Source organism: Lithobates pipiens, unplaced genomic scaffold (assembly GCF_037356315.1).
Source record: "Lithobates pipiens isolate NorthernLeopardFrog02 unplaced genomic scaffold, aLitPip1_a1.2 Scaffold_3, whole genome shotgun sequence".
Classification (NCBI taxonomy): Eukaryota; Metazoa; Chordata; class Amphibia; order Anura; family Ranidae; genus Lithobates; species Lithobates pipiens.
Window position 1 is genome coordinate 229,023,526 of NW_027507790.1, and position 13,400 is coordinate 229,036,925.

At 41.5% G+C, this 13,400-nt stretch overlaps 1 pseudogene; it reads left to right on the top strand.

Annotated features, from left to right (window-relative positions):
* Positions 1 to 13,400, top strand: part of LOC143941263 (protein mab-21-like 2) — a 71,374-nt pseudogene that overhangs the window by 22,030 nt on the left and 35,944 nt on the right.

The window sequence follows — 13,400 nt, forward strand, 5'->3', positions numbered from 1 at the left end:
TAAAAATAACCTAGAGTATAGGTCTTTCCTTTTGTGGTAAATATTTTTTTACCATGTTTAATGAAAGAACATGTCTTAAATAAAGGCTTTTTACATTGGAACATACCTTTTAAAGGAATTAAACAGGTATGTGTACAAAAAGTTTTTTGAAGTGGTTTTAATTTACTAGGCACGATTTTGTATTTTAGGTTTGGTCCCTTTCTGTAGGTCACCCTAAGGATATCTGGTAAGCCGGGTTTGAGGTTAGGATCTTCTAGTAATATCTGCCAATGTTTTTTAAAAATCAGTATGAAATTTTGTAATAAAGCGAGCGGACTGGTCTAAATGTTCTTTTTTGGTTATAGGGAGATCGTGTTGCAGGTAATGCTTATATGCTTGAGCAACTAAAGACTCCGCATAGCCTTTATCCTTACATTTGTTTTTGAGTATGAGGCTTTGTTTCCATGTAATCGGATGTTTTTTGTACAATTGCGTCTTAATCGGCAGAATTGTCCTTTGGGAATATTGTTGGTCCATTTGTGATAGTGGCAACTTTTGTAATGAAGCAAAGAGTTGCCAGCCGTATGTTTGAAATAGTTTTTTGCATGTATCTCATCATTTATATGGTATAGGTCAAGATCCAGGAACGCAAGTTTTTCCTGATCTGCAACATAAGTGAAGGAATGGCTATATGGGTTATTATTACAATGAGAGATAAATTCATTGATGACACCCCCAGCACCATCCCAGATCACTTCCGCTTTGTCCAAATATGTTGATCATCATTTATAACACCTGGCCCAAGGCTTACAGTCCTATATCCATGGTGGAACTCACCTGTTGGACTTACTTAAGCCTTACAGGTGGGAAAGTGAGAATATTTGGATGACATTGGACATCAACTCACTATACACGTCTATCCCCCATGTTTTTGGGCTAGCAGCCCTTGACCAGTCATGGGCAAGCTGAGTTTATCTTAGACTGCACCAGATATTGCCTGACTCATAACTACTTTTGTTTTGATAACCAATATTATTTACAAGTACAAGGGACAGCAATGTGCACAAATTTTGCACCAACCTATGCAAACCTGGCCATAGACCTATGGGAACACAAACACATCTGGCAAAAAAATCCTCATCTAAAACACCTCATATGTTACAAGAGGTACATCAATGACATCATCATCATCTGGGATGGTTGCTGGGGGTGTCATCGAGGAATTTATCTCTCATTGTAATAATAACCCATATGGCCTTTCCTTCACTTGTTACTGATAAGGGAAAAACTTGTCTGGATCTTGACCTATACCATATAAATGATGAGATGCATGAAAAAAACTATTTCAAATTTACGGCTGGCAACTCTTTACTTTATTACAAAAGTTGCCACTATCACAAATTGACTGACAATATTCCAAAAGGACAATTCTGCCAATTAAGACGCAATTGTATGAAAACATCCGATTACATAGCACAAAGCCTCATACTCATAGTTACATAATTACATAGTAGGTGAGGTTAAAAAAAGACACGAGTTCATCGAGTCAGACCTATGTGTGTGATTATATGTCAGTATTACATCGTATATCCCTGTATGTTGTGGTTGTTCAGGTGCTTATCTAATAGTTTCTTGAAACTATTGATGCCCCCTGCTGAGACCACCGCCTGTGGAAGGGAATTCCACATCCTTGCGGCTCTTACAGTGAAGAACTATCTACATAGTTTAAGGTTAAACCTCTTTTCTTCTAATTTTAAGAGTGGCCACAAGTCTTGTTAAACTCCCTTACACAAAAAAAGTTTTACCCCTATTGTGGGGTCACCAGTACGTCATTTGTAAGTTGAAATAATATCCCCCCCAAGCGTCTCTTCTCCAGAGAGAATAAGTTCAGTGCTCGCAACCTTTCCCCATAACTAATATCGTCCAGACCCTTTATTAGCTTTGTTGCCCTTCTTCGTACTTGCTCCATTTCCATTGCATCCTTCCTGAGGACTGGTGCCCAGAACTGGACAGCATACTCTAGGTGTGGCCGGAGCAGAGTCTTGTAGAGCAGGAGAATTATCGTTTTATCTCCGGAATTAAACCCCTTTTTAATGCATACCAATATTCTGTTTGGTTTGTTAGCAGCAGCTTGGCATTGCATGCCATTGCTGAGCCTATCATCTACTAGCACCCCAGGTCCTTTTCAATCCTAGATTCCCCCAGAAGTTCTCCCCCAGTGTACAGATTGCATTCATATTTTTGCCACCCAAATGCATTATTTTACATTTTTTCTACATTGAACCTCATTTGCCATGTAGTTGCCCACCCCATTAAATTGTTCAGATCTTTTGCAAGGTTTCCACATCCTGTGTAGAAGTTATTGCTCTGCTTAGCTTAGTATCGTCTGCAAATACAGAGATTGAACTTAGAAAAAATAAACTGCGCTTGACAAAAAATGTAAAATAAAAATGAATAAAAAATAATAAATTATACTAAATAAATCCACTGGCTGCAGCTCAAAGTGGGATACACACACAAACAAGGCACAAGACAAACTGAAGAGCTGTGCCAAATACAATAATTACTGAAAAAATTATAATTATAAACAATTATTTCATGCAATCGAAATAAAAATATAAATACAACCAATAGTTTCATATGCTCATAATGTCCCCATCGGTTAAATATCATTTGCTGTAGATGACTTCTATATGATGACAATTCATTCACAAAAAAAAGGTACAGAAGAAAATATATCAAAGTCCTCTCTAGGAATTCTTGTTAAGACACCACGGTGATTCCACACATAAGAAGTGAACAGATGCCCGACCACCGAGATATAAATTCGCTTACCAGACGACAAAGCGTAAGGAGCATTTAAATATGACTCATCCTTAGCCCCTGTACACACGGTCGGAGAATCTGTCGGAATGCGTCTTATCGGACCGTGTCGTCAGATAATCCGACTGTGTGTGGTATGCATCAGACTGATTCCGTCCGAATCTCCGTCCGACCCAATTTTACAACATGACCAACTGGGCCGGTCGGACCTAATCCGATCATGTGTATAGCATTTTGATCGGACCAAGTGCCACGCATGCTCAGATCAAATTCCTACATCAAAGCTATTGGCTACTAGCCTGAATGTAGTCCCATCGTAACTAAATTACGTCATCACGTTCTGAAAGATCGGATTTTTCGCCAACTTGGCCCGACCGTGTGTATGCAACAGTTTCGGACACAACCCGTCGGACTAAATCCGACGGGCAAAATCCGACGGATTTGGTTGGCAAAATCTCCGACCGTGTGTACAGGGGCTTAGACTTAAGCCAGGAACTAGGGATCACCCAACAACAAAATCCCATGGTTTTTTTCCATGGATGTTGGCTCAAACTTGTCTTGCATACACATGGTCACACAAAGTTGGTCGGAAATTCTGAACGTCAAGAACGCGGTGACGTACAACACGTACGATGAGCTGAGAAAAATGAAGTTCAATAGCCAGTGCTGCTCTTCTGCTTGATTCCGAGCATGCATGGCACTTTGTGCAATCAGAATTTGTGGGAAAATTTGAGAACCAGATCTCATATTTTCTGAGACGGAAATTCCAATGGAAACTGTTGGATGGAGCCTACACATGGCCGGAATTTCCGAAAAAGGGCTCCCATCGACCATTTTCCGTCAGAAAATCCTACCGCATGTACGAGGCATTAAACTTCAGGGAGCTTAGGAAAAGATGCAGCCACTCAATGAATTTGGAGAATCGGTTTAACCTTAAGCTGCGTAGGAGGTTCTTTACTGTGAAGCCCCATACACACTATCAGATTTTCTGCCAAGTTTTTCCTTCAGATTTACCAGAACCATATAATATGAGGTCAAACCTTAGGAGTTTCAATGTGTATGCAATCAGACAGGCCCTTGTACTACATGGTTTTGGTAAATCTGAAGGAAAAACTCAGAAGAAAATCTGATAGTGTGTATGGGGCTTTAGAGTGGTAAGGATGTGGAACTCCCTTCTACAATCAGTGGTGTCAGCAGGAGTCGATAGTTTCAAAAAAATCCTAGATGGGCATATTAACAAATGCAGTAAACAGGGATATAGAATTGATATTGGCATACACACACACACATTGATTGAACTGGATTGAACCGGATGGACCGGGGTCTTTAGTCAACATTACCAACTATGTAACTATGTATGAATAACGAATACTACATGCCAACTCCATTGTTTTATATGTGCAACCATCACTAGAGAGGTTCCTCTAGAAAAATTCACCCATGTGTGCCCAGCCTAGGAAAGAACTCAGCAGAGAGGTTTATACTGATCAGGGAAAATACAGACAAATAAATTCTTCGAGGAGAGTTATGGCTTGGTGTTAGAGTAGACTAAGTATATCTGTATACCAATAAAGAAAAAAAGGAAAACATAAAAAGGTCAAGATTCATTTTAGTTAAAAGTTTATTTCTAGAACATCCGATATCTTGCTGATCATGAGTAAACACTGGAAATTTTTAATAGATGACTGTATTAATACAAACGTACATTATTATATCATTAGAAAATACTGTGCATTTCTTTAGCACCCATTGTGATTTTTAGGAGGGTTCAGAAAACTAAAAGCTTACTTCACTAAGTCATAATACATTGAATTTGATATAACAATCCTTATTTTCAGCTAAATGGCTGTTATTTGTTAGCTTTCATTGGACTTTCAAAGTTGAAAATAATCGTCATTATAGCAAATAATGATCCTTGAAAGCCAGGGGCGTTGCTAGGTGTCAAAAGAACCAGGGGCTTCAGCCCAAAGTCCAAGGCCGGAAACGGGGGTTGGACGGGGTGTTGTACGTGATGCAGGTTTTTTTGGCTGGGCTGTGACCTGACCTACATACACTAACCTACCTGATCTACATACACTGACGGTAGTGACCTACCTACACTGACCTACCTACACTGACTTGCCTGACCTACCTACACTGACCTACCTACACTGACTTGTCTGACCTACCTACACTGACCTACCTACACTGACCTACACATACACTGACATTTACATACACTGACCTACCTACACTGACTTGCCTGACCTACCTACACTGACGTACCTACACTGACCTACACATACACTGACATTTACATAAGCTGACCTACCTACACTGACCCCCCAAGACAGAAGAAGACCCCCTGGAGCTGTGCAATAAATTATTTTAAACCCTTGTGTGTTGTGTTTTGTTTACATTTTTTTCACAGGTGAATGGGTAGGGGTACATTGTACCCCATACTCATTCACATAGGGTGGGGGGCCAAGATCTGGGGGCCCCCTTATTAAAGGGGGCTCCCGGATTCCGATAAGCCCCCCTCCCGCAGACCCCGACAACCAACGGCCAGGGTTGTCGGGAAGAGGCCCTTGTCCTCATCAACATGGGGACAAGGTGCTTTGGGGTGGGGAGGCCAGGCGGCCCCCCTTCCCCAAAGCACCCCCCCATGTTGAGGGCACGCTGCCTGGTACGGCTCAGGAGGGGGGGGGGGCGCTCGCTCCTCCCCACCCCCTTTCCTGATCGGCCGGGTAGCATGCTCGGATAAGGGTCTGATATGTACCTGGGGGGGACCCCCACACCGTTTTTTTCGGCCTTTAAGTCCATACCAGGTGACGGGGCCAGCGACGTGTCAATCTCGCCGCCAGAGGCGGCGACATTTATTATAACAAATCGCTAGTCCCGTCTACCTGGAGCTGCGCTCAAAATGAATTGACTTTTCTCAGTGTGGGAAAGTCCATTCATTTCAAAAGTACGGCGGACTAGCACACACACGGCGGACTAGCACACACACGGCCATATTGTCCGCCGGACTGCGAGTCCGGCGGACAGTTTTTGAGTCAAAACTACTTTCCAAGTCCGCTGGACTTTTGGGTAAAAAAAGTCCGCCGGAGCCCACACATGGGCGGATTTCTGACTTGCATTGTTCCTTATGGTTTAACAGATAATTTCACCTTTTGTAAAATATTACATGTCTTGCATACAACAGTCACACAAATGTTGGCCAACAATTACGAACGTAGTTACCTACAAGACGTACATGATATCTCCATTACGAACGCTAGTTTTACATGACCGAGCGCTTCCGGCTCTTACTTGATTCTGAGCATGTGTGAACTTTTGTGCGACGGACTTCTGTACACACGATCGGAAAATGGTGGAAAATTTGAGAAGCTGCTAGCCAACATTTGTTGGCTGAAAATCCGAAAACAAATGTCCGATGGAGCATACACACGTTTCAGCCAACAAGCTCACATCCAATATTTCCTGTTAGAAAATCTGATCGTGTGTATGCAGCATAAGACTTTGGACACCTTTTTTTATGCCCCTGTAGCTGATATTGAGCTTTATTTAAACTAAAAGTTCAGTTGAGTTTTCTTGCCCCCTCCCCAGTAGCTTATATTTATCGGTCAGAAGGCCCAGCCCTGCATTCACTCTCAGGCATACCGAGACATGAACATGAACTTTGTATTTTTTTGTTTAATTAAAGCAATTCAGTTTGGGAAAACTATGTACTCTACCTGTACATACAATTTCAGCTTTCTCCTGCACATCACTTTCTCCTTAATCTTCAGGTCTTTCTCCTCCCGCACATTGCTTCCTCTCTAATCTTCAGGTACAGCTAGCATAAAGTGGTTAGGCCTGACATGACTCAGCCGGACCTTAACAATTGCCTTTTGCAGGCAAGAACCGCGGGCCCCTATAGTGTAGAAAAATAGAAATTCTTTGTTGCTAGCTGTCCCACGTGCGGCTACTAATCCCAGTAAGCCCTCTTCAGGCCCTGCCAGCCCTCCTGGCTGCAGCTGCCTCCTTCCAATGCCCCCTCGACCACAGTCCACACTTCTAGTTCTGCACCCATCTCAGACTGCAACCTCACAGTCCTCTTAGGTGTGCCTCCCCAGTCCTCCTGACTGTGTCTCACTCACCAGACCTCTTGGCTGTGACCAGTTGTCCTCCCTGGAGTCTCTTAGTAGGGCTCTCTCTCTTGCTGTCCTCTCCTAGCTCTCTTTTGTGCCTCTTCATGTGTTCCTCAAGGTGGGCCTGACTGAACCTGAGCCCAGGCCCTAGGTCACCTCCCCCCTAGACTGGGGAGCTCCCTCAAAGGCCCCTACAGCCTCCACACTTTTTCACTCCAGCTCTTCCACCCGACAACTTTCCCCAGCTGGGCTTACCCTGGGTATTTTAGGAGGCCTGCCCCCTCCCCTCCTCTCTTTCCAGAACTTTCTAGCAAAAACTGAAAATAAGAGGGAGGTCCCAGTGATGCTTCCTGTGAGTCACCAGCTGCTACCCTAAGCCACTCCCAGCCCAGATCAGAACAAAACAAACAAGCCTGACTGCCAGCCAGACAGGTCTGCCTAAATGTACGTATCCTAACAAAAATCCTACCTCTAGCACCTACCTAGAGGTTGCTACATAAAAAAGTTGAGCCAATCAAAAAGCACCAGTGCTATACATATGGAGCATTCATAGTGTTTTGTAAGTTATGACTTGTAGCTTACACAAAGTGACTTCTCCTGCTCCCAGCAGCCAACTGGAGAGGCAATGGAACAGAGAAAAAATATTTCTGCTAAGGAGAGGGCATTCAAATGAAACTGTTGCTTTGTCCTGCATGAGAAGAGTTCAGGTTATGCAAACAGGAATCACACTACGCATGTCTTTAAAATTAGTTCAAGAAAACACAGATGTAATTTTCAAAATGGTAGATCATGCATTGACTGGCATTGGAGTTGTCTCAAAAGGCTAATGCAGCTTGCATTCAGGTGCATTCAACATCAATTTGAAACACTCCTGATATCATTCAGAGTTCATTGATAGGCACATTTGACCTGCTTTTGACCTATATTTGACCTCCTGCTAAACTGTGTCAACCTACTTCAAGCTACTTTTGCATTCCTATTGACTAATATGGAGTGGAGAACCAGCCCTGAAGTGAAGCCCATTAATACATGACTATGCCCTTGTACACACGATCAGAGATTCCGACGGAATGTGTCCGATCGGAGCGCTTTGTCGGATATTCCGACTGTGTGTGGTCTGCATCGGACTGTTTCCGTCGGAATATCCGTCGGACCAAATTTTCCAACTTGCCGGAAATATTTTCCGACAAAATGCTCCGATCAAAATGCTACATCAAAGCTATTGGCTACTAGCTTGAACGTATTCCCGTCGTAACGAAATTACGTCATCACATTCTGAAAGATCGGATTTTCCGACAACTTTGTCCGACCGTGTGTATGCAACAGTTTCGGACAAGATCCGTCGGACAAAATCCGACAGACAAAATCCGACGGATTTGGTTGTCGGAATCTCCGACCGTGTGTACAAGGGCTAATACTGATTGCATTTTTGTGAGGTTTTAGATGATTGAGACATTTTTGTTATACATTTCTTTTGCAAAGCATTACAAAATTATCTGCAAGACACACATTCTGGATATTTGCTACTCAACAGTCTTTATGCCAATAAACTTAAATCTATATTATTCTTTAGTATATACTCTACTGTTTTGTCTTTCATCTGCTGGCTTTGCTTAAAGCAGAGCTCCAGGCTCCTTCAGAAAACAATTAAAAATCCACAGCTACAAATACTGTAGCTGCTGACTTTTAATATTAGGACACTTACCTGTCTACAAATCCAGCAGAGTCTTCTTGCTGCCGCCACCATCTTGTCTAAGGAAAACTGGCAGTGAAGCCTTGCAGCTTCAACATGCTGGTTGCACCCAAGTTGATTGATGTATCGATTTGGGTACAGTCAGCCTGCACATAGATGGTTTTGAGACTTGGCTGATCCCTGCTGAACTGGCCAAGATTCAAAAAATGTATGGCCAGCTTTAGACACGTGTCACCCCATGGTTTGCCTTTGTTGAAGATAGTTGGTTTTCTGTGGTTATTAGTCCAGCAGGTGGAGTGATGACCAGTAGATGGGTGGTAGATTGATGGTAAACCAAAGGCACTTGTGTGTTGGAATATGTCCTTATTCTGGTGGGCTTCACTTTATATTTGTGTTTTCCTTCTTTACGTATTTAAAGAGCTATTTTCCACCTCCCTGTCTTAATCCAAGTTCTCAAACAGATTCCCATATAAACCAGGGAAAAAACCTACAACTCTGCCAGTGACAGAGATATGTAAAGAGACCCTGTCACCTTACTTATATCCAGTATACAGTGGGGATCAAAAGTTTGGGCATCCCAGGTAAAAATGTGTATTAATGTGCATAACGAAGCCAAGGAAAGATGGAAAAATCTCCAAATGGCATCAAATTACAGATTAGACAGACATTCTTATATGTCAAAAAAGTTAGATTTTATTTCCATCATTTACACTTTCAAAATGATAGAAAACAAAAAAATGGCATCTGCAAAAGTTTGGGCACCCTGCAGAGTTAATATCTTGTACTGCCCCCTTTGGCAAGTATCACAGCTTGTAAACACTTTTTGTAGCCAGCCAAGAGTCTTTCAATTCTTGTTTGAGGTATCTTTGCCCATTCTTCCTTACAAAAGTGTTCCAGTTCTTTGAGATTTCTGTGCTGTCTGTCACGCACTGCTCTTTTAAGGTCTATCCATAGATTTTCAATAATGTTGAGGTCAGGAGATTGTGAAGGCCATGGCAAAACTTTCAGTTTACGCCTTATGATGTAATCCCCCATGGATTTTGAGATGTCTTTAGGATCATTATCCATTTGTAGAAGCCATCCTCTCTTTAACTTCAGCTTTTTCACAGATGGCATCAAGTTACCATCCAAAATTTGCTGAAATTTTATTGAATCCATTTTTCCTTCTACTCGTGAAATGTTCCCTGTGACACTGGCTGCAATACAACCCCAAAGCATGATTGATCCACCCCCATGCTTAACAGTTGGACAGAGGTTCTTTTCATTAAATTCTGCGCCGTTTCTTCTCCAAACGTACCTTTGCTCATTCCGGACAAAAAGTTCTATTTTAACCTCATCGGTCCACAGAACTTGTTTCCTAAATGCCTCAGGCTTGTCTATATGTTCATTTGCAAAGTTCAAACGCTGATTTTTGTGGTGAGGATGTAGAAGAGGTTTTCTTCTGATGACTCTTCCATGAAGACCATATTTGTAGTGGAATAGTGTACCACAACTCCAGTGTCTGCCAGATCTTTCTGGAGGGATCGTGCAGTCAAACGTGGGTTTTGAATTGCTTTTCTCACAATCCTGCGAGCTGTTCTGTCTGATATTTTTCTTGGTCTTCCAGATCTTGCTTTAACTTCCACTGTTCCTGATGACTGCCATTTCTTAATTACATTCCGAACAGAGGATATTGGCATCTGAAAATGCTTTGCTATCTTCTTATAGCCTTCAGCTTTGTGAGCGTCAACTATTTTCAGTTTCAGTTTTCTAGACAACTGCTTAGAAGAACCCATGGTGCTGATTGTTGGGGCAAGGTCAGATGAGTCTGGCCATTTAAAAACTTTGAGATTGACATCACCTGGTCTTCCCAGACGATGATTGAGAACAATCCATGACACTGGCAGGTCTCAGCTTTGCATAGGGGGCAGTGCATGCTATAAATTCTACAGGGTGCCCAAACTTTTGTAGATGCCATTTTTTTGTTTTCTGTAATTTTGAAAGTGTAAGTGATGGAAATAAAATCTAAATTTTTTTGCCATATTATAAGAATGTCTAATCTGTAATTTGATGCCATTTGGAGATATTTTCCATCTTTCCTTGGCTTCGTTATGCACATTAATACACATTTTTACCTGGGGTGCCCAAACTTTCGATCCCCACTATAAATATTATGTTGAACACCTTTGGCCAAACACCATTTTTGAATTTTGCATGTTTTTAAAATGAGCCCCTAAGTAAAGCCACAGCAAAGTATAGGGAAATGCAGTCAGCAGTTGATAGATTTCCTTTGATGTTTCCCAGAATCCACAAAGTGCACCTATCAGGAAAAAAAAAAATAAGCAATATAGGAAAGAGGAATAAATGCAGGCATGTATGGGCAGACTATACTTTATAATATCATGAGCTGAAAACAGATTATGCTATTTAAAAAAAAAAAAGACCTAACCTAGATATTTAGTTGACCCCTTCTGTTGACCATATGTTCAGAAGACATAAATAACTCATAGAAAATACAAATGTTTTATGCGTAATGTATACACATGAATGCAATTACAATAAAAGATAAAACAAAACTAGTTTGGGAAACTATACATGATAAATGGAGATATGCTGAAAGGAGAATTGGGAAGCATATCATGAGAAATGAGGGAAATTCTGTTTTACGTCAATCCAAGTTAAAATGAGCTTTGTCAGCTTGCTTAGATGTGTGCACAGGAAAAGCTCATTCATTTTATTTTGTAAGGCAATGAGAAAAGTTAAAAACCCCAATGCAGCCAATCAGCAGTTCCGTTTTTTTGTTCAGGCATTTCTGAATTGAAGAAAAGGTTAAGAATTATGGTGATTGCAAAGCATTGCACAGAACTGTCTCTATGCACCGGCCTATTAATAGCAATATCAGATGTGTACTTTATGCTAGGGCTCTTTATTAATTGCACTAATAAAAGTCTCTCCAAAAGGAGAAATAACATCTGGGAAATGTTTTTCTTACATAGAAAGACTGTACATTTGTGTCTAATCCATGTGTGCCTTAATAATAAACATAAACCTGGGAAGGAGGAGTAGAGGATAGGTAGAGGCTGTGTTTGATTCTTTCCCTAGTCAAGGTTTCGTTTGTTGTGGATGATCTACATTATATTACCAAAAGTATTGGGACACCTACCTTTACACACACACAAACTTTAATGGCATCCCAGTCTTAGCCTGTAGGGTTCAATATTTAGTTGGCCCACATTTGCAACTATAACAGATTCAACTCTTCTAGGAAGGCTGCCCACAAGGTTTAGGAGTGTGTCTATGGGAATCAATCAAAGGTGTTCTACTGGGTTGAGGTCAGGTCTCTGTGCAGGCCAGTCAAGTTCCTCCACCCCAAACTTGCTCATCCATGTCTTTATGGACCTTGCTTTGTGCACTGGTGTACAGTCATGTTTGAACAGGAAAGGGCCATCCCAAAACTGTTCCCACAAATTTGGGACCATGAAACTGTCTAAAAGGTCTTTGTTACATAGTTACAGAATTAATCAGGTTGAAAAAAGACACAAGTCCATCGAGTCCAACCATAAAAATAAATAATAATATCATACAATCCCATATACACAATTCTATACCCACAGTTGATCCAGAGAAGGGCGAAAACCCCCAGCAAAGCATGATCACATTTTCTACAGCAGGGGAAAAAATTCCTTCCTGATTCCAGATCGGATTTTCCCTGGATCAACTTTACCTATAAATTTTAGTACCCAGTTATATTGTGTACATTTAGGGAGGAATCCAGGCCTTTTCTTAAAGCTCTTACTGTGAAGAAACCTTTCCGTATTTGGATGAAATTGCTTTTCCTCTAGGCAAATAAAGTGCCCCCTTGTATTCTGTGTTGACTGTACAGTTAATTGGTAGGTTAATTGGCTTCTGTCCAAAAATTGGCCCTATTTGAATGGGGACCTTGGATTGTGGGCTCATTGAGGGTAGGGACCAATGTGAGTGTGCAATGTACAGGGATAGGGACAATTGTAGACACTCAGGTTGAACTGGATGGACTGGTGTCTTTATTCAACCTTACTAACTATGAAACTATGAAACTATGAAACACCAAGTTCACTATATGGACCCCTTATGTATTTGTACATGCTGATCATATCCCCCCTTAATCACCTCTTCTCAAGAGAGAATAAATTCTGTTCCTCTAATCTTTTCTCATAGCTGAGCTCCTCCATGCCTCTTATCAGTTTGGTTGCCCTTCTCTGCACTTTCTCCGGTTCCCCAATATTCTTTTTGAGAACTGGTGCCCAAAACTGAACTCCATATTCCAGATGAGGTCTTACTAATGATTTGAACAGGGGCAACATGATATCTCTGTCTCTGGAGTCCATACCTCTCTTAATACAAGAGAGGACTTTGTTCGCTTTGGAAACCGCAGTTTGGCATTGCATGTTATTATTGAGCTTATGATCTGCCAAAACCCCCAGATCTTTCTCCACCATTGATTCCCCCAGTTGTACTCCCCCTAGTATGTATACTCCATGCATATTCTTAGCCACTACTCTCCGAATTCGGTCTTTATGTTCTAGCAGTGCCATTACTCCAGTCAATTTCCGGGTAGTTAAAATCCCCCATTATTATCCCAGTCCCAGCCCTTGCAGCCCTTTCCATCTGTGCAAGGAGCTGAGTCTGGGAAGACTCCACTACTGCTCAGTTTTTATTTATAAGCGCTTGAATGACTACCTAAATGTGAGTTCATTACTTTATTTTAAATACATTTTATTTTAAACGGTATTATGCTATTTTGGCCATATACTTCTATTCCATGTTGATTTCGG